Source organism: Anguilla rostrata, chromosome 5 (genome assembly GCF_018555375.3).
Source record: "Anguilla rostrata isolate EN2019 chromosome 5, ASM1855537v3, whole genome shotgun sequence".
In the NCBI taxonomy this organism is placed as follows: Eukaryota; Metazoa; Chordata; class Actinopteri; order Anguilliformes; family Anguillidae; genus Anguilla; species Anguilla rostrata.
The window spans coordinates 22,121,712-22,140,931 of NC_057937.1; the positions used below are offsets into that span (position 1 = coordinate 22,121,712).

Below are 19,220 nucleotides of genomic sequence, written 5' to 3' on the forward strand. Positions count from 1 at the left end.
ACATGTGCATTTGTCCCCCTGAATTTTGTGTTTTCCTTTACGTTTCCACCATAAATTGATGCAGAAAAGGCACAAATTGGTGCATAAAAATTCACCAGAATGCTGGAAATGAAGTGTTTGACGCTCAAAATTTCCTGGGGGAGGACCCCCACACCCCCATGCTTAATGTGTCCCCCCCAATGTTCAAACGAAACCTACACCACTGGACATTTGTTTAGTGTTACAGAGTTTAATTATTATTTTTTCATGGGGTAATGGCCCCCGGACCCCCCTACAAAAAGTGGATGCTATAATTGAATCCTTTTGTCCCCCCCCCCCCCTTCTAAAATAAACATCTTGTTTACATATCCTATAGGAAAAGCAACATTTTTGTTGTTGCCCACCCAAATAATCCAAATGCCCACCCAAAGATGACATCCTAGTAACACCTCTGCTAGCGACCTTAATAATTATCGCCCTATTTCTAAATTGTCCTGCTTGGCTAAAGTTCTGGAATCTCTCGTCAACAAGCGGCTTAAAGCCTTTCTCACTAGGTACTCCATTCTGAGCAATCGCGAATCAGGATTCAATCTTCCTGCCCCCCCCCCCCCCCTTATTATAGTGTTTGTGGTCAAATTTGGTCGGTCTGTTTTAACTGCTCTTATATTAACACAAAAAACAGGTATCATCACCAAATTGTGTTGTGACATCTTTCTCTATCTCTGGTTCAATTTCAGTCTCCTCTCCATCATCATTTAGTTCAAAAATATGGCCCAGAGCCTCTCTGACAGACAATCGCCTACTCAGTCGCCTACTCATTGTGTTCACAGAGTAAAATGAGAGCAAGCCAGGCACAAAGAAAGCTTTATACCGGTGGTCTCCAACCCTGGTCCTGGGGAGCTACAGGGTCTGCTGGTTTTTGTTTTCACCTTAAAATCAGCACCCAATTGAGACCCAAGACACTAGGTGAGGAGAGTTAACTGTGTAATCAACTGCTCTAATTGATTCATGAAGTGCAGAGTCACTATGAAAACCAGCAGACCCTGTAGCTCTCCAGGACCAGGGTTGGAGACCACTGCTTTATACACTGCCTGGCCAAAAAAAAAAAGTCGCCGCTTGGATTTTTTTGGACAGTGCCCACTGTACAACCTCTGGAGGCAGTGTTATGATCTGGGGTTGCTTCAATTGGTCAGGTCTAGGCTCAGCAACGTTATGCGGCAATAAAATGAAGTCAGCTGAGTACCTGAATGTACTGAATGACCAGGATATCCCATCAATGGATTTTTTCTTCCCTGACGGCACGGGCATATTCCAGGACGACAATGCCAAGATTCATCGGGCTCAAATTGTGAAAGAGTGGTTCTGGGAGCATGAGGAATCATTTTCACACATGAATTGGCCACCACAGAGTCCTGACCTTAACCCCATTGAAAGTCTTTGGGATGTGCTGGAGAATACTTTATAGAATAGTTCGACTCTCCCGTCGTCAATACAAGATCTCTGCCAAAAATTAATGCAATTCTGGACGGAAATAAATGTTGTGACGTTGCATAAGGTTGTCGAAACAATGCCGTAATCAAGGCTAAAGGGAGTCCAACGAAATATTAGAATTGTGACTTTTTTTGCCTAAGCAGTGTATATGGGGTCTGTGAGAAGATATGATACATTGTTTAGTCTGGAAGGTGTGATTCACGTAGTGGGATGGGCTCATAAGCACGAGAAAGAGATAGGTTACCATAACTAGCACCAAATTGTTTTGTCTGGGAGGTGTGGTTCACCTGGGGGGATGGGCTCACAAGTGCATTGACAAGCAACTCCCCTCTGTGTGTGGTGCAGGAAGGAGGGGGTGGCGGTGAATGTGTGTGGGGGGGTGGGGTGTGGCAGTGGGGGGCGGGGGGGATGGATGAAAGGGTGGGGGGAGGATGGGGGTTGTGGTTGTGGATGTGTGGGTGAGTGGGTGTGTGTATGGGGATGTTTTCCATCTGCTGGATGAACATAATATAGTCTTACCCATTCATTTCCTATGGCGGTCATTTTAGACCCGGAACACCACAGGTGTGACAAAGTTGACTAAACCACTCAAAATTCAATGAAAACGGTGATCAGCAATTTTATATGTTCAAATGCCTAACATGGAGGAAAACATAAGGTATTGAGGCAATCAGATGAAAAACACAATATTTATGATTTAGGAAAGTTGTAAATTGGTCAGATTTGACCCGAACACTGGAGGAAGGCTAGATAATGGACAACATTGTGCTGCTCCTTTTGTGATCTGTCTAAAGCATTCGATACCGGTGATCAATCCACATTGTTGCCTAGGCTATCCTCTATTGGATTGGATCCAACTGCCTGCAATTGGTTTGAAAACTACCCATCTGACAGGTCTCAATGTATATTATATAAATAATGTTGTTTCTTATGTAAAGAGTTGCAATCTGCATCTTTATGCAGAGGACACTGTACTTTACAGTTCTACTTCTACTGTATCCCAAGCTGTTGAAAATCTGCAGCTCAGCTTCAGTGTCTTGCAGAAGGCCCTCTTAGATCTCAAACTAGTTTTAAATTCAGACTAAACTAAATACATGTTATTTACCAGATCAGATTTTACTGAGCTACAGATGTGTACACTCAATAGCCGCTTTTCCACTGCAGGGCCGAATCGTTACCAGGGCCACTCCGTGCCGTTCCGCGCTGCTCAGTACTCGTGGGAATGGTTACGGTTTCTGTTTCCACCGTCGGGCTGCTAAAACCAGGACTAGGAAGTATCTAGTGAGGACAGCAAGTGGACCAGTGACTGCATCCCGTTGTGGATGTAATATGCGCCAGTTGTTGTCGTCGCTCCCCATAACTGTTTTGTTTTTGATATGTTATGTTTCGTTGGCTGACAAAACGGACGAGGATTCTGTGTATTTTGGTCTGTTTTTGGTTTTTCTTTTTAGCGTATCCTCCACTGACCATCACTGTTGCATGCATTCAAAAAACTACTAACTAACGCTTACGTTACAGTGTGAAATATCCACATTATATAATACCACTAACCTATTTAAAGACTCTCAATCCAAAAATAACATGTATAATCGAAATATTTTGAGCAGTAATACTTACATAGCAATGATGAAATTTTATCTGTGTTCTGACAGAGACAGTAAATCAACGAGTTCAATCCGTTTCTGTTTTGCTCCAGAAAACGATGTCAGATAGGTCTATCAGCAAATATACAGCTTAGCTATGACCAGAAGTGCTCAATAATAATAGTATTTTCCAAGAAATTACGAAAAATCGTTAACAGCGTTTCGTTAGGTGCAGCGTCTTAATGCGTAAGTGAATTCGATGATAATAAAATTTTCGGTTACGCTGACCTATAAAACACTATTCCAAAAGCAAAATTAGACATGTTATACATTGTTAGAAAGCTTATACTCTCACCTACTGAATAAATGAATTGTCAATCAAGCCAGACTGTACTAAAAATGGCAACAACGCCGAAAACGATACATGTGGTATTATGCACAGCTATTTTGAATGTACCCAGGCATCACAAATGCGCAAAATATATTTCATAAACGGATTGTCCAAGACAATATATGACCACTCGCTCTCAAAAGGGACATCTCTACGCGTAAAACCAATGGTAAGGTTATGTAGGCTATTTATTCAATATTTAGTCCCAGATATTGACTGTAGAATGACATGGTATGATTTTTTAAAACTTTGTCCCGTTTATTTCGTTATTCAGTGAGCAGCGTTTTCACTTATCTACTATATCTTATGGCTATTGTCAGGTTTATCTTGTTGCTATGACGGAATACGATTTTGGATTGGCATTTTTATTTATATTAGCTTCTCCATTGACCTAGCTTACGGAAGAGGACGTGAAGAGACCGTATGCGGAGTCACAAAAATGACGTAATGTGAAACCAATCAGTGAATACGTCATTAAGCCTGCCCACCCGAACGGTTCTGCTGCACTGAGCACGGTTGTCTAACCGTGCCGAAAATATCATGCTGGGCACGGTTTGTAATCGTTCCGCTCCAAACCGTTTCCAGATGGAAACACCATTGGATCCGTTCCTCTCCATGCTCAGAACCATACGGCCCTGCAGTGGAAAAGGGGCTAATGGTGGCCATATTGAGAGAGTCTCACACTGTAAATATCTGGGAATGTGTATTGATGGAAACCTGACTTTTAAGGCTCATATTGATGAATTAATTTCAAAACTACAAGTGAGACTTGGTTTCCTTTACAGAAATTGATATTGTTTCTCATTTGACAGTAGAAGGAGGATTGTTGAGGCAACATTCCTTCCAGTACTTGATTACTGTGATATAATATATAAACACTGCTGCTTCCGCCTTAAAGCCTTTAGACTCCATCTATCATTCAGCCCTACGTTACATCACTGGAGATAGGTAACATACTCACCATTGTGTGCTGTATCAGAAGGTGGGCAGGCCCTCCCTATCTCAGAGAGGAGACCAACATTGGTTCCTGTTTCTATATAAAGCACTTCTTCTAAAGCTACCTCCATATATTTTATCTCTTATTGAATGGAGAGTTGGAGCCTATCAGACTGGTTCTCAGGACTGGTTGATTCTCTAGGTGCCTCAGGTCTTCTCTGAACAGGATAAAACTGCATTTATATATAGTGCTCCTCATGCCTGGAATGAGTTGCAGTACGCATTAAAGCTGAACTCTTTGATTACCATGGGCCAATTCAGGACCCTGATTAAACTAGCTACCTTTCAATCTAAATGTTCTGACTGAATTCAACTGTTTAATTGTTTTTATTCATTTTATTTTATTTTATTCTATTTTATTATTGATTTATTTATTTTACATTTTTTAAAGTTAATTTTCATATATTAATTTTATCTATTGGAACCTTTAGCTTTTGTCTGTTAGACTTTTTTTTATTGTCATCAGGGCTTCATTGAAAAAGAGACCTAGTGTCTCAATGTGATTTCCCTGTATAAATAAAGGTTAATAAATAATGTTTTCATCAAGGATCTCTCTGTACTTTGCTCTGTTCATCTTTATCTCGATCCTGACTAGTCTCCCAGTTCCTGCTGCTGATAAACATCCCCACAGCATGATGCTGCCACCAACATGCTTCACCGTAGGGATGGCATTGACCAGGTGATGAGCTGTGTCTGGTTTCCTCTAGATATGACACTTGGCATTGTGGCCAGAGAGTTCAATCCTCGTTTCATCAGACCAGAGAATAATTGTTTCTCATGGTCAGAGAGTCCTTTTGGTACCTTTTGGCAAACTCCAAGTGGGCTGCCATGTGCCTTTTACTGAGGAGTGTTTTCGTCTGGCCACTCTACCATAAAAGACTGATTGGTGGAGTGCTGCAGAGATGGTTGTCCTTCTGGAATGTTCTCCCATCACCACAGAGGAACTCTGAAGCTCTGTCAAGGTGGCCATCAGGTTCTTGGTCACCTCCCTGACCAAGGCCCTTCTGCCCCGATTGCTCAGTTTGGCCTGGCGGCCAGCTCTAGGAAGAGTCCTGGTGGTTCCAAACTTCTTCCATTTACGAACGATGGAGGCCATTGTGTTCTTCGGGACCTTCAATGCTGCAGAAAATTTTTTGTACCCTTCCCCAGATTTGTACCCCAACACAATCCTGTCTCGGAGGTCAAGGTCTTTGTTTTGTCATTATGGGGTATTGTGTGTAGATTGATGAGAATAAATATAAATTTAATCAATTTTAGAATACAGTTGAGGTCACAATCTTACATACACCAAGGCTAAAGACATTCAAACTCAATTTCACAACTCCACACATTTCATGTTACCATACCTGTGTTAAGTCAATTAGGGTATCTACTTTATTTCCATAAGTGGTAATTTCAAAAATAATAGCTAAGAGCCAGATTGATTTAATCTTTTATGTACTATATCCAAATTTTAGTAGGTCAAAATTTTACTTACACTTTGTCAGTATTTGGAGGCATTGGCTTTTAATTACTTAACTTAACCCCCCCCCCCCCCCCCTGCAGTTTCATCTGTAACTACACACCCCACGCATGACACACTGGACAATATTGTCGATCTGGGCATATTAGGAGGAGATCATAAACATAGCAGGAGATCAGGCTTAGGGTCATTCAGATCACTGACCTCAGCTTTAGGGGAAATCACAGATTCAGAGGGCGATACCGTATCCTCAGACACAGACGACACATCACACAAAAAGGAGTCCGAGACGCTCGCTGTAAAAACATTCGGAACTAATGCACCTGTACTGTCTTCAGGGATGTCAGTAACCTCAGGCAAGGGAAACACTTTGCCTCTCGCAAAGTTATTACCCAGGATAAAGGATACCCCTTTAATAGGCAATTCAGGGTGTACTGCTACTCTTACCAGTCCGGACATAACATCCGTCTTCAGGTACACTTTATGTAACGGGGCTTTAACAACGCTCAATTCAATTCCTTGAACCAATACTTCGGATCCACAAAATGAATGGTCAGAAAATGGCAAAACACTCTCCAACACAAATGATTGCACCGCACCGGTATCTCTCAGAACACGAACAGGGGTTTGGATAGAGTCTGTATCCGAAAACAAGACAGTTTGTTTTAAAGTTGGACATACAGATATAAGGTGTCCAATTTCATGACAGTAGAAACATTCACAACCCTCAGGAGCTACTTTGAAAGTCTGACTGACAACACGCAATGAAGGCGAAAATACACTTTTTGTGTAAGCACAAATTCCTCGGCTAGCACGGCTGCCTCACTTAATGAGGAAATCTTTCGCTCATTTGAGTGCATAACGATTCTATCTGGTATACAACTTTTGAAATCGTCCATAAGCATCAACTCTTTCAGTTGCTCGAAAGACTTAACTTCATTAGCCAAACACCACTTATCAAAAAGAGTAGTCTTATCCCAAGCAAACTCCACGAAAGTTTGACTTGCGGTTTTTACATGCTACCAAAACTTTTGTCGGTAAGCTTCAGGGACCAGCTTGTATGCATGCAACACAGTTGCTTTCACAACATCATAGTCCAAACTTTCTTCTAGTGACAAGGTGGAACACACCTCCTGCGCTTTACTTGCATTGCAGTAGTAAAGACCACACCATTTTTGGCCAATGCAAAGTGCTAGCGATGCGCTCGAAAACAGGGAAGTATTTGTCCACTTCGTTCCCTCTAAACAGAGGAACTAAACAAATTTTCCGACTGACATCAAAATCGACCGAATTCACCAAAGAGGTGCCTTGCGAAGCCACACAAAGTGTCTGCACAGTAGACTAATAATTGATGGGCACAGGAGAGGCAGCAGTAGGAAAACCAACCAGAGACTTTCGTGGCATTGGAGTGGGCCTCCAATCCGTTGCACGGAGCTCCAGCTTCTTCAACTTGACCTCCCGGTCAGTCTCAAGCTCGAAAGCTTGGAGTTTCAGCAACTGATTCTGGTATCACTGTCTACTTAGCTCTAGCTCCAGTCCTTTTAAACGAAGAGCGAGCATCGGATCCTCCAAAAACGAGTGTGAAACACCGGGATTTATGCCTGGAGTCGCAGACACGGCCTCAGCTTCCGCTGTAGCCAGAGTTTGCGGTTCATCCATTTGAGAAGCAACACCCGTAAGCTTGTCTTCATCAGGTAGGATCTTCTGCACCACCAAATCCTCATACAGCACCAACTTTATCTCCCGTTTGGTTCTACTCTGTGGCACCGACACACTAAAGAAGTCTGCTATAAGTAGCAGATCATCCTTCCGGCAAAGGTCTAATTGTTCCACAGTCTGGAAAATAACAAATTCATCCAAATCAAATTTAGCCATGTTTTCAGTTTAGACGAGCCCCCAATTCTGTTACGACCTGGTCTAGGGTCAAGTTGTGACAGGGTAAAGATTAAGGAAATGGCAGTGCGGAATGGGAAGGGGAAAACAAAAACAAAACTGCCGACCAACTAATAACCCCTGTCCTATCTGTCTACCAAAACTAAATAACCCTCGGCTAGTCTTCAAAGGTTTACCGGGCTCAAAGTGGCGTGTAGCCTACCCCCAACAGATCTCCGCCCAGGATCACCTTCACAAACAATAAAGGAAAAATAACAAAACAAAATAACAAATAATGTCTCGAGGGAAGGATACAATCCAGCTGGAACACTCTAAATAACCGGAGTCACTATACAGCAAGCAGAGGGGCAAACCAAAAGTCGAAGTCAGGGTGGGCGAACAGGGTCAAGCACAAGTAGTACACTGGGGCAAACAAATCAAAAGGGCTAGGCAATAACCAGAGTCGAATAGGATGAGGCAAGAGTCATACACAAAATCCGATAAACAAACAAATCAAAAGGGGCTGAGCAAGAATCAACATAAATACGGTCATACACTGGTCAAATAAGCAATCAATAATCAACAATCCAAACACTCAAGTTCCCAGAGCTGGTCTGTCTACCTTGATCAAAACAAACGACGGTCTTTTAAATAAACGAACCGGAAACTGAAATTGCCAATTTGGGGCAAACCGGAAGTGAATCAAAGATAACTGAGGACAGAACAAAGATTGTAACAAATGTAAACTGAAATCCAAAATCTTACGACAGGTGTCGTAACACCATCCCCATACAAGAAATCATACGACAGTACAGAGTATAGAAATACATACAAGCATTAATTATTACACATTTAGGTACTGTACCACATTGTGTGAAAACATTTTTGCATTATGTTTTAATCTGATATCAATTTTAAACCTTCATGAAAGGGGCTCATTTATATGCTTTATAATGGACAAAAAGCATTTTATTCATTTTTGGAGAGATTTTGGATATGTTTCTGGAACCCTAGTTATATACTTTATTGAACCCCATGGGGTAATTTGTCCTCTGCATTTTGTCCCATCCTAGTTACTTAGGAGCAGTGGGCAGCCACAGTGCAGTGCCCGGGGACCAACTCCAGTTCTGAGGCCAGTGCCTTGGTCAAGGGCAACTGCAGGAGTGCACCTAACATGCATGTCTTTGAGTGTGGGAGGAAACCGATGTACCCGGAACCCACGCGAACACGGGGAGAACATGCAAACTCCGCACAGAAAGGCCCCAAGCCGAGATTCGAACCCACGACTTTCTTAGACCACTGTACTGATGGAAAGCTTGTAATTCCCACTTGAAAATGATGCAACAGTGAGTCTCTTGAGTCAAAACAGTTGATTTGCAGTGAAATACATGAATATGTTGTGATTTACAGCAATTCATAATTTAGACATTTTGGATATATTTGGAGATGCTGGGTACACTGTTTAGTTTTTGCTTCATGGATCTATAGTAGTTCTACATATCCACCCTTATATTTTATGAACTTGTGGTCAAGAAGTTTTTGATCCAGGACATGTATAGTTTAACCTGCTGTATAGACGCTTTCATCGGACGCACGCGCGTTGCCGAGGTTATGCGCTTGGCCCTAAGTTAACTTCCGCTCTGTTTGTTTATTATTGGGTTTGTGTTTAATATGACACCGATTACAAACGGAGTGAAAGTTAAACTGATGAGCAGACTGATGTTGGGCTCAGGTTGTTGTTCTGTGTAGTGCCACCTGATCTCAGGAACAAACTACATTTAGAAAATTTGTAAAAATACATAATTCAACTCTGTAACCCTTAGGGAATTGTGAAACTGATGCTTGAATCCCTGCGATTATTATAGCTGGTGCTTGCCCGTTGTTACTTCGTATTTTTGAGAAATAACTGGACATCGTTACCTATTAAAATGTAAGTCCAATAAAAATACACATAATAAACTGTATTTAAAAAATTGCCTTCACACATTTAGTAATACTAATACAGCCTTATTTACTATATGAACTTAAGACAAGCAACCCGCTCGTAATCATCTCATCGCGACCCATAAAACCAATGGCGCAGACGCTCCTTCATAATTTCAAACTACTTTCCTAATGGCTATTTTGCGTCCTGCGACTTGGGTTACAACAGTGAATATATGTACGGATTCCCAGACATGCTGATAGAGACCACTCTTTCTCATATTAACCTCAAATACACACGACAGGATACTAGCAAATTTATGTAAAGTTCCATTCATTTATATGGGGTGGTCGATACACGTCCCATTAGGAACCAAAAGCTAGGGCTGGACCACCTCTGGCTTATTTGCCAGGACATTAAAAAAATCATGAAAGTACTGAAAAAATAACCACAGGAAGATACAAGGAGATTTTTTCCTACATAACTAGGTACAGTTTGTTACCGATATTTCACCTATTTCATATATAGTTGCAAATCAGTTTACACTTTCCTGTCTGCTGAGCAAAGGTGGTCGAATAGGTGCTCTCACTCTAGCACTGACTTCGTTTCAGGTAACAAACTCATGATAAGCGATAGCTAATGGCTAGCTGACCAGTAATAAGCCTGCAATAGTTATGAATTAGATAACTAAATTGATTGTAGCTAGCTAGCTAAACGCAGCTAACATTGTATAAATTATGAACAGTAACGTTATATCAATTCTAGTAGTTGATACGCTTTAGCTACGTTTTGAACTAACGTTATGATACCTGTTTCCAATGACTTGACAATGTTACATTGCCTGATCATTTTTTTGTTGTGGTAACCGGGCAAGATGACCCAAACTATTAAGAGCCACGATGTTTTTCCAGCAATGCATGCTATACAAATAAATAACCTATAGTAATTGCATTGGCTACACGCTGCCCACTAATAGCCCCAGTTTGTGTCTCTAATCATCGTTTTTAAGCAATATCATAGAAAGAGTGCACTTTTTACACAGGAATGTGCATGTAACCCAGAACAGTTATGTATTATTATGATGTATGATGCTCAGGAAGGTGCAATACTATCAACAGTTATCTGTTTCTGTCACTTGTTTTTGAGTTTGGCCAAGTAACAGTTCTTTTCTTCGACTGGTAACCTCAAATAATACTGGCTAGACATAGATTTAACTAATAACCAGCTAGCTAGCGTAATTTACTTGTTATTTATTTTGCTTGTTATCAGAAATAGTCTAGAGGGACTCTGTTGTTATTGATTGTTTGCGGAAGTCTGCTGGAAGTTAAGTTAGGGCCACAACAACGCAGATGCGCAGTAGCGTTTGTTTGTTGTTACCGTTGAAATCATCTATATATGCAATCTCTCAGTATTTCATTGTAAACGAAAAAAGAGCAAATTCATTTTTGATTTTTTGCCTAGACAATTGCATTTGTGGTACTTTATTACTTACAAAATTATGAATATAAACTAATCTATTGTAAATGGTAAAAATGTCTTGCTTCATTTAAGCCATTTTTCAAGTCTCTGTGGTGTTCACATCTGGAGTTATAAAGCTTTAAATAGGGTGCCCCCTAAATGGGCAAGGATTGGCCAGATTTGGCATGTGCACTAAGGGGTTAAGCCATTTTTTTACAACTTTGGAGGTATGCTTAGGATCACTGTCCTGCTGGAACTGCCAGTTGCGACCAAGTTTTAACTTTCTATCTGATGTCTTCAGGTGTTGCTTCAGTATTTCTAGATAATCCTCCTTCCTCATCTATTTTCTGAAGTGCACTAGTCCCTTTTCCAGCAAAACACCTCCACAACATGATGCTGCCACCCATGCTTCACAGTTGGGTTGGTGTTCTTCAGATTAAAAGCCTCCATACACAGCGCTGACCATTATGGCTAACAGTTGAATTTTTGTTTCATCTGACCCGAGAACACTCCTCCAAAAGCCTTGGTCTTTGTCCTGGTGATCACCTGCAAACTTCATTCTGGCTTTTATTGGAGTAGGGGCTTCTTCCTTGCGCAACAGCCTTTCAGGCTATGGCGATATAGGATTCTCTTAATGGTGGATGTAGATACTTTGGTACCTGATGCCTCCAGCTCCTTCACCAGTACCTTTGTTGTTGTCTTGGGGTTCTGTTGAACCTTTCGGTCCAAAGATGGTTCAGACCTGGGAGTTAATTTGTGCCTCCTTCCTGAGCAATTCAGTGTCTGTGTGGTCCCAAGATTTTTATATTTTCATACAATTGTTTTTACTGATGCTCGTGGTACCTTCAGTTGTTTGGAAATCGCTCCTAAGAAGGAACCGGACTTGTGGAGGTCCACAATTTTTTTCTGAGGTCTTGGCTGTGTTGCTTAGATTTTTCCATGGTATCAAGGGCCAGAGGGCAGTGGCTCTAAAGGTAGGCCCTTAAATACAGCCACAGGTGCCAAATAACTCTAATTATGATAATTGGCCAATCAGAAGCTTGTAAAAAGTCATTACACTAATTTCTGGAATCTGCCAGACTTTTTAACGAGACAGTCAACTTGGTGTATGTAAACTTTTGACCACCTGGAATTCTGATATAGTGAATTAAAGCTGAAACAAATCTGTCTCTAGCGATTGTTTTAAAATTACCTCTGATGTGAAGAAAGTAGATGCCCTAATTGACTTGACAAAATAAATGTATGGTAACATGAAATGTGCAGAGTTGTGAAAAACTGAGTTTGAATATCTTTAGTCTAGGTGTATGTAAACTTATGGCCTCAACTGTATGTAAGGCTGTAACGTAACAAAAAATGTGGAAAAGTGCAGGGGCCTGAATACTTTCCGAAGGCACTGTAAGTAGCCATTTGCAGTAATAAATGATTTCTAATATTTTCAATATCTGATGATATCAAATAAATTAAATGTTAAAATAATACGTTAAGTGTTATTAAAGAGGCTTTGTTTTTTTAAAATTAATTTCATGTCCAAGTAATCTTTGCTGTATTAAGGCAAGTATAAATTAAGTTTTGAAAAGTAGATTCCTTAACTAGGTGAGTGTGAAGAAACCTTAATGTTGAACCCTGGGCTCTCAATAAGGCAGGCATTTACTTCACAGTGTTAGTGTTTGAAGGGAAGGGTCTGAGTGAGAATCGGATGCTGTGTGTCTGTTTTAGATGGTGTGCACCTGTATATATTTTTTAAACTGTCTAGCAAGTTTTTGTTTAAAAGTACAGTTGATCCCCTTCTCAAGTGCCCCCTTCTTTCACACAGGCCTGAAAATGGCATACCAAAAGTAAAATGATTTCTGCTCTTGAACTTCTTTGATGACCGGCATAATCCTGGTCTCTTTTGAAAGGTAACCCTTGGCAGTATTACAAAAAATATACGGAAACAAAGTAACAGAAACTCCAACCCAGTGCATATGGATGTTTTTTCCCATCGCCTAAAATATTTTTTTTTGTTTGAGTGAATGCAGATGCTTGTGGCTGTTCCTGGTTTGCTTAGAAACAATGGAGCCACAATAACAAGGCTGGACAAATTCTAGTTCAGATTTGATGATAAATACCATCAAAAATTTGTATTCTGCATTGTAATTTCTAAGCTGTGTCTAGGCCAGTTTCCAAAAAGGCCATTTGTAGAGTCCAAATAGACACTTGGTACACAAATGATATTATGTGTCTTTAGGGGTTTAACATACTTCATATTGTCTACTATATGCAGGTGGAAGCAGAATGCAGAAATCGGCTCCCTTTCCACTCCCTCTCATTTCTCTTCCCTCACCACCTCTGGCAGCAGCGGGTCTGGAAGATTGTAGAAAACAACCACATTAGCCATTTGGTTTACTAATCCATTGATTGAGGTAGTGATTGAAGTTTGAGTCATATACCCCACCCCAATCAACATGTCAAACACTGTGGCAAATCTTCAGCCACCGCGGGTTCTTAATCAGCACAAACCGACCACTGACACAGGAGTACAGGAATAACTCCTTTTATTTCACAGGCGCACACACAGAAACTTAAACCATTGCGTTTAAACAAAACAAAATGCCCAGTTTGGCTCTCACGAAAATGTGCTGCTGCTCTCCGCACGGCGTGTGTTTCTTCCCTCGCGCCGGCCCAGCTGCTACTGCATATATAGGGAGAGAGTAATTAGTTACCAGGAACACCTGCACTAATTGACTCATTCCTGGCAGAGTAACTAGTTACCAGGAACACCTGTGCTAATTAACTCTCTCCCAGCTCTGTTCCCGTAAGCCACTCCCCCCTGCCTCTCCCCTCAGCTGAGCCACACCCACACTCCCCTACAAACACATCTCAGTTTCACATGCCACATGTATTATTCAAAATTAGGCTTATGCATTATTTATAAACATACTGAATAATAATACAAATATTTTGAGAATGTATTGTATTGAATGAATTTTGAATGTATTTAGATGCTCACCGATCTAAAATGGAATCAGATCCTTCATTAAACATGCCCCTCTGCTGTGGAGTCAAAGTTTTTTTCACTGTCCTCAGAAATGTTTACGACAAGTGATTTCTTCAAAACTCCAAATGCTGAGCCTTTTGTTCAGACTCAGCCATTGCAAAATAAATTCTAGTTGAGAAACAGTAGTCATTTTAGGTACTTTCAAGATCTCAAATCTCGATAACCTCTTTGCCTGTGTGTAATGTTCTCGGTGTATGTACTGAAGGATCATGATTTGTTTACACAGCGACAATACATATTTTATATAAGCCTAACAATCTATACAATGTCGGAATCATAATTTAATTGGCTAAAATGCTTATTCATCATCACTATAATAGTTTGCCGTTGGCTGGCTGTGTACTGGGGAGAAATTAGGGTGTCCATGTCAAGTTGTTGCTTGTGCACATTGGTGCACATTGTCCCAATGGTTACGTTGAGAGACTGCTTGGCCAGTATTGGTCAGATAACCTTGTTGGTCGAAGCATCTTGTTCCAGAGAGTATTTATAAACTGGAGATTATTTATAAACATTTTCTATGTACACAGTACCTTCTGCATGTATTTCTTGGATAAATGGACAATAATGATAATTCCTCTGGAGAATTGCTACGTAAACAATATACGTTCTATTGATTTTTCTCTGAGTTTGCATTGTATTGATAAAAAATATTATTTTGTTTTGTTTGTTGGACCCTTGCCGTGATAAGGATACCATCTTTATCACGATTTGTGTCCTTTGTGGATTGACAAAATGCATATATGGTGAAGCTTTTTTGTGTCCACACATTACAAAGTAATAAACTGTTGTCACTATAACAATGAGATCATAAAACAGTTTACAGAGCTAGAACCATGAGTTTTAACACTTTCAAACAATATATTGTGTTCGCAGACTGATTGAAATTGTCACCGTAAAAAAAAAAAAACAATGAAAGCAAATAAACCCACTTTGGCCTGAATACGGTTAATTTGAATAAAATAAAAAAAGGGCTTAAATTGTGATGTATTTGTTGTAGTTTTTCTCAGTGTTGTAGCAAGGGCATCTTTTTGTGTGACAGAGAAGTCCATTATGCAATTTTCCGCTACAGTCATGCTGGTTTACTGTCCAATTGAGCTGAGTTCCTTGAGATGTGTCTCCAGCATTCACACTAAGAGTTCTAGCAGGTTTTGGGGCTATCCTGATGTGAATGGCCCAGGTGTACGTTCCAGTATTGAGACTGTAAATCACTGCAGGCCTGCACTAATGGCTTTTTGATTATCCCCTGTTATTGGTGTTTTTTGCTTGTTCTAATGAGGTTTAAAATAACTGGACCTTGTTAATCGATACTCGCAAGGATTCACATCTTTTTTCACCCACAGCCGGGAAACCCATTGTGGTTGCATAGCATAGAACATAATTCAATTTCCATTGAAATATTTTTCACATTTATTTTTTGTTAGAATAAATTATATTCTATTTTGTCATTATTTCTTTCTCATGATGGGAACTTGAGATGACTGAAACATTGGTTGTCCTACCTGTATATGTGCATGTTTGCAGTTTAATTAGAAGAAAATAAATAAATAAATAATGATGTAACGTTATTGTATATATAGGATGTGGATCAATAATAACGTTACGATATGAGCTTAAACCCGTGATAATAGCCTACCTCCTTTAAATCCATAATCCTTAAATGATAACACATGCTGATACACTAAGATGTTTATTGAATCCACCCTATTCACAGATATCCCATGTATCACAACACACACTAATTCTGTGGCATTGTATTGATATTTTTCACTATTAATAACCGTAACTGCTGAGTTAACCTCCGGTGCAACCATTTTACATCATCTACCCAAAGTGCACTGCGTGTCTAAAATAATGGTGATCTTCATTGGTCTTTTGTGTGGTTTTTACAACACATTTCCATAGTTGTAAGCATTCATTTAACAAGCACCCCCTCCCTGCAGTCTCATCTGCAACTACACCCCCCACCCATGACATAATGGACAATATTGTCTATCTGGGTATTCATAAAAATATTTTTTCACCACTCAAAATTGTATTCTGTCATAGCAACAAGATAAATCCAACAATAGCCCTAAGATATACCACTACAGCAGTGAAAACGCTGCTCACTGAATAACAAAATAAACAAGACAAAGTTTTCAAAAATGATACCATGTCATTGTACAGTCAATATCTTGGACTAAATATTGAATAAATATACAACCTTACCATTTACGCGTAGAGATGTCCCTTTTCAGACTGAGTGGTCAAATATTGTTTTGGATAATCCATTTGTGAAATATACGGGCATTTGTGATGGCACAAATAGATGATAGAATAAGCTTTCTGACAATGTATGATATGTCTAATTTTGCATTTGGAATAGTGTTTTATAGCTCAGTGTAACTGAAAGTGTTCTCATCATCGTATTCACTCGCACATTCACTCTGTGGTAGCAGTAAAAGACACTGCACCCGATGAAACCTTATCAGTGATTTTCGCAGATTCTCTGAAAATATTATTATTCAGGACTTCTGAGCATAGCTAAGCCATAGGATTGCTGATTGACCTAGCTGACATCGTTTTCTGAAGTAAGAGAAGAGGAGAGGATGACAGGATTGATTTACTGTCTCTGTCTCTATCTACTAAACACAGATAACATTTCATCATCCCCCCCTGTGGAGGTCAGAACAGCTGAGACACTGACCCACTTCAAGTGACGACTGAAGACTCACCTCTTCAGGCTGCACCTCTCCCCATCCCTCCCTACCTCCCTGTAATCTCTTAATTGACTGTAAGCTTAGGGTTGTAACTAGGTAGCTGTTTCGTAGGTGACTTAGTTAATGCACTTGTCTTAACTACTGCTTGTATTTTTGCATAGACTGCGTTGTTGCTGTTCTCATTTGTGTTAGTGTTAATCAGTTTAACCTTCAGGGTCCAAGTTGAACTATGCGGTTGTTCCCTGCACTTGGAACGGTACTTCTCTCTAGGGTTTTTGACATACTTGTTCCTGGTTATGGTTATACACTTTGTTGCACGTCGCTCTGGATAAGAGCATCTGCCAAATGCCTGTAATGTAATGTCTATAGGCCTCAGAAGTCATTATTCCCTTCAGGTTCGTTAGCATTTTCGAGACTTCCAGTTCAAAAAATAGACACCCCTATGGAACAAATTTCCGAATTCCTTTAAAATAAATTATGACATTTGGACATTTTTTTGTTTATGAAAAAATTATGCTTTTCACCCATTTTTTATAATCTAAAAAAATTCTGTGTCAGTTTAAAAAGCCAATTGCTAAGTGGTTAGCCACCCAAGATGACCCGTCGCACAATTACAACATCACACATGGAGCTGTTTCGATACACACACAAAAATCGTTTTCTTCCCGTTGTTTCCCGTTAGTGTAATAAATGATACATTTTTCTATTTTTTATAGTTGTATAAATCGTTGTAAGCATCTTAATATAACTAGGCTACTTGTGCTTCACAAGTGTTGCCAGGGAACCGCAAGAGCTGTGACGTAAATAACATGCGTTAGCTTTTTGTTGGCAAAATTATTGTTTTGGTTGAAAAACGACATCGGAATTCAGTGGATCCAGTTCCATTTAGAACTGTGTCCGGATAAAAACGCCCAAGTTTTAAATGCCAGCTTAAATCACAGACTGTGACAGGGACGGTTATGTGAAAATCCATTCATTTTTTCTATAGAGAAATTTCCCTTTGAACCAGAATTCCATATATGGGCAAGGTTTTTGCTCTGCATTACTCAGACTTCTGAGGCCCTATTACTGCTCAAAATATTTTGGTTATATACGTTATTTTTGAAATTGAGTGTCTTTAAATAGGTTAGTGGTATTTTATAATGAGGTTATTTCACACTGTTGTGTAACTGTTCGTTAGCAGCTTAATAGTTTTTGTGTTTCATGCACTAGATATGACGTGAAAGTTGGAACATTGCCAAAATATGGTGGATGGTTGAATATTGTTTTCATGCCCCATACAAGAAAACATTACATACTGTAGAGTACAGAAATACACACAAGAGTTCATTATTACACATTTAGATACTGTACCGCATTGTATGAAATGTTTTTTGCATTATTTTTTAATCCGATATGAATGTTTCATCTTAAACCTTCACAAGGGGCTCATTTATATGCTTTATAATGGAAAAAACATTTTTTCCATTTTTGGAGAGACTTTGGATATGTTTCTGGACCCCTAGAAATTTTTGATCATTGTACTGATGGAAAGTTTGTAATTCCAACTTGAAAATTATGCTACAGTGAGCTTCTTGAGTCAAATCAGTTGATTTGTATTGAAATACGTGAATTGTTGTGATTTACATCAATGCATAATTTAGACATTTTGGATAGATTTGGAGACACTGGGTACACTGATTATTTTTTGCTTCATAGAACTTTAGTAGTTCTACATATCTACCCTTAGATTTTATTAACTTGTGGTCAAGGAGCTTTTGATCCAGGACATGTTTAGTTTAACCTGCTGTATATATGAGATCTCTCAGTATTTCATTGCACACTAAAAAAGAGCAAATTCATTTTTGCTTTTTTGCCTAGACAATTGCTTCCAAAATTCTGAATATAAACAAATCTAATCTGTTTCTGTCACTTGTTTTTGAGTTTGGCCAAGTAACGGTTCTTTTCTTCGACTGGTAACCTCAAATAATACTGGCTAGACATAGATTTAACTAATAACCAGCTAGCTAGCGTAATTTACTTGTTATTTATTTTGCTTGTTATCAGAAATAGTCTAGAGGGACTCTGTTGTTATTGATTGTTTGCGGAAGTCTGCTGGAAGTTAAGTTAGGGCCACAACAACGCAGATGCGCAGTAGCGTTTGTTTATGTTGTTACCGTTGAAATCATCTATATATGCAATCTCTCAGTATTTCATTGTAAACGAAAAAAGAGCAAATTCATTTTTGATTTTTTGCCTAGACAATTGCATTTGTGGTACTTTATTACTTACAAAATTATGAATATAAACTAATCTATTGTAAATGGTACAAATGTCTTGTTTCATTTA

General features: G+C 39.5%; 1 long non-coding RNA gene and 1 pseudogene across 1 annotated transcript; one reads left to right on the top strand and one right to left on the bottom strand.

The window, feature by feature from the left end:
• The window catches only part of LOC135254979 (repulsive guidance molecule A-like), a 62,473-nt pseudogene that overhangs the window by 36,141 nt on the left and 7,112 nt on the right, over nt 1-19,220 (top strand).
• On the bottom strand, nt 13,674-19,206 carry LOC135254982 (uncharacterized). Its single transcript, XR_010330017.1, has 2 exons — nt 13,917-19,206; nt 13,674-13,867 (listed from the first exon to the last, which is right to left on the bottom strand). It is a non-coding gene; the product is annotated as an uncharacterized LOC135254982 (long non-coding RNA).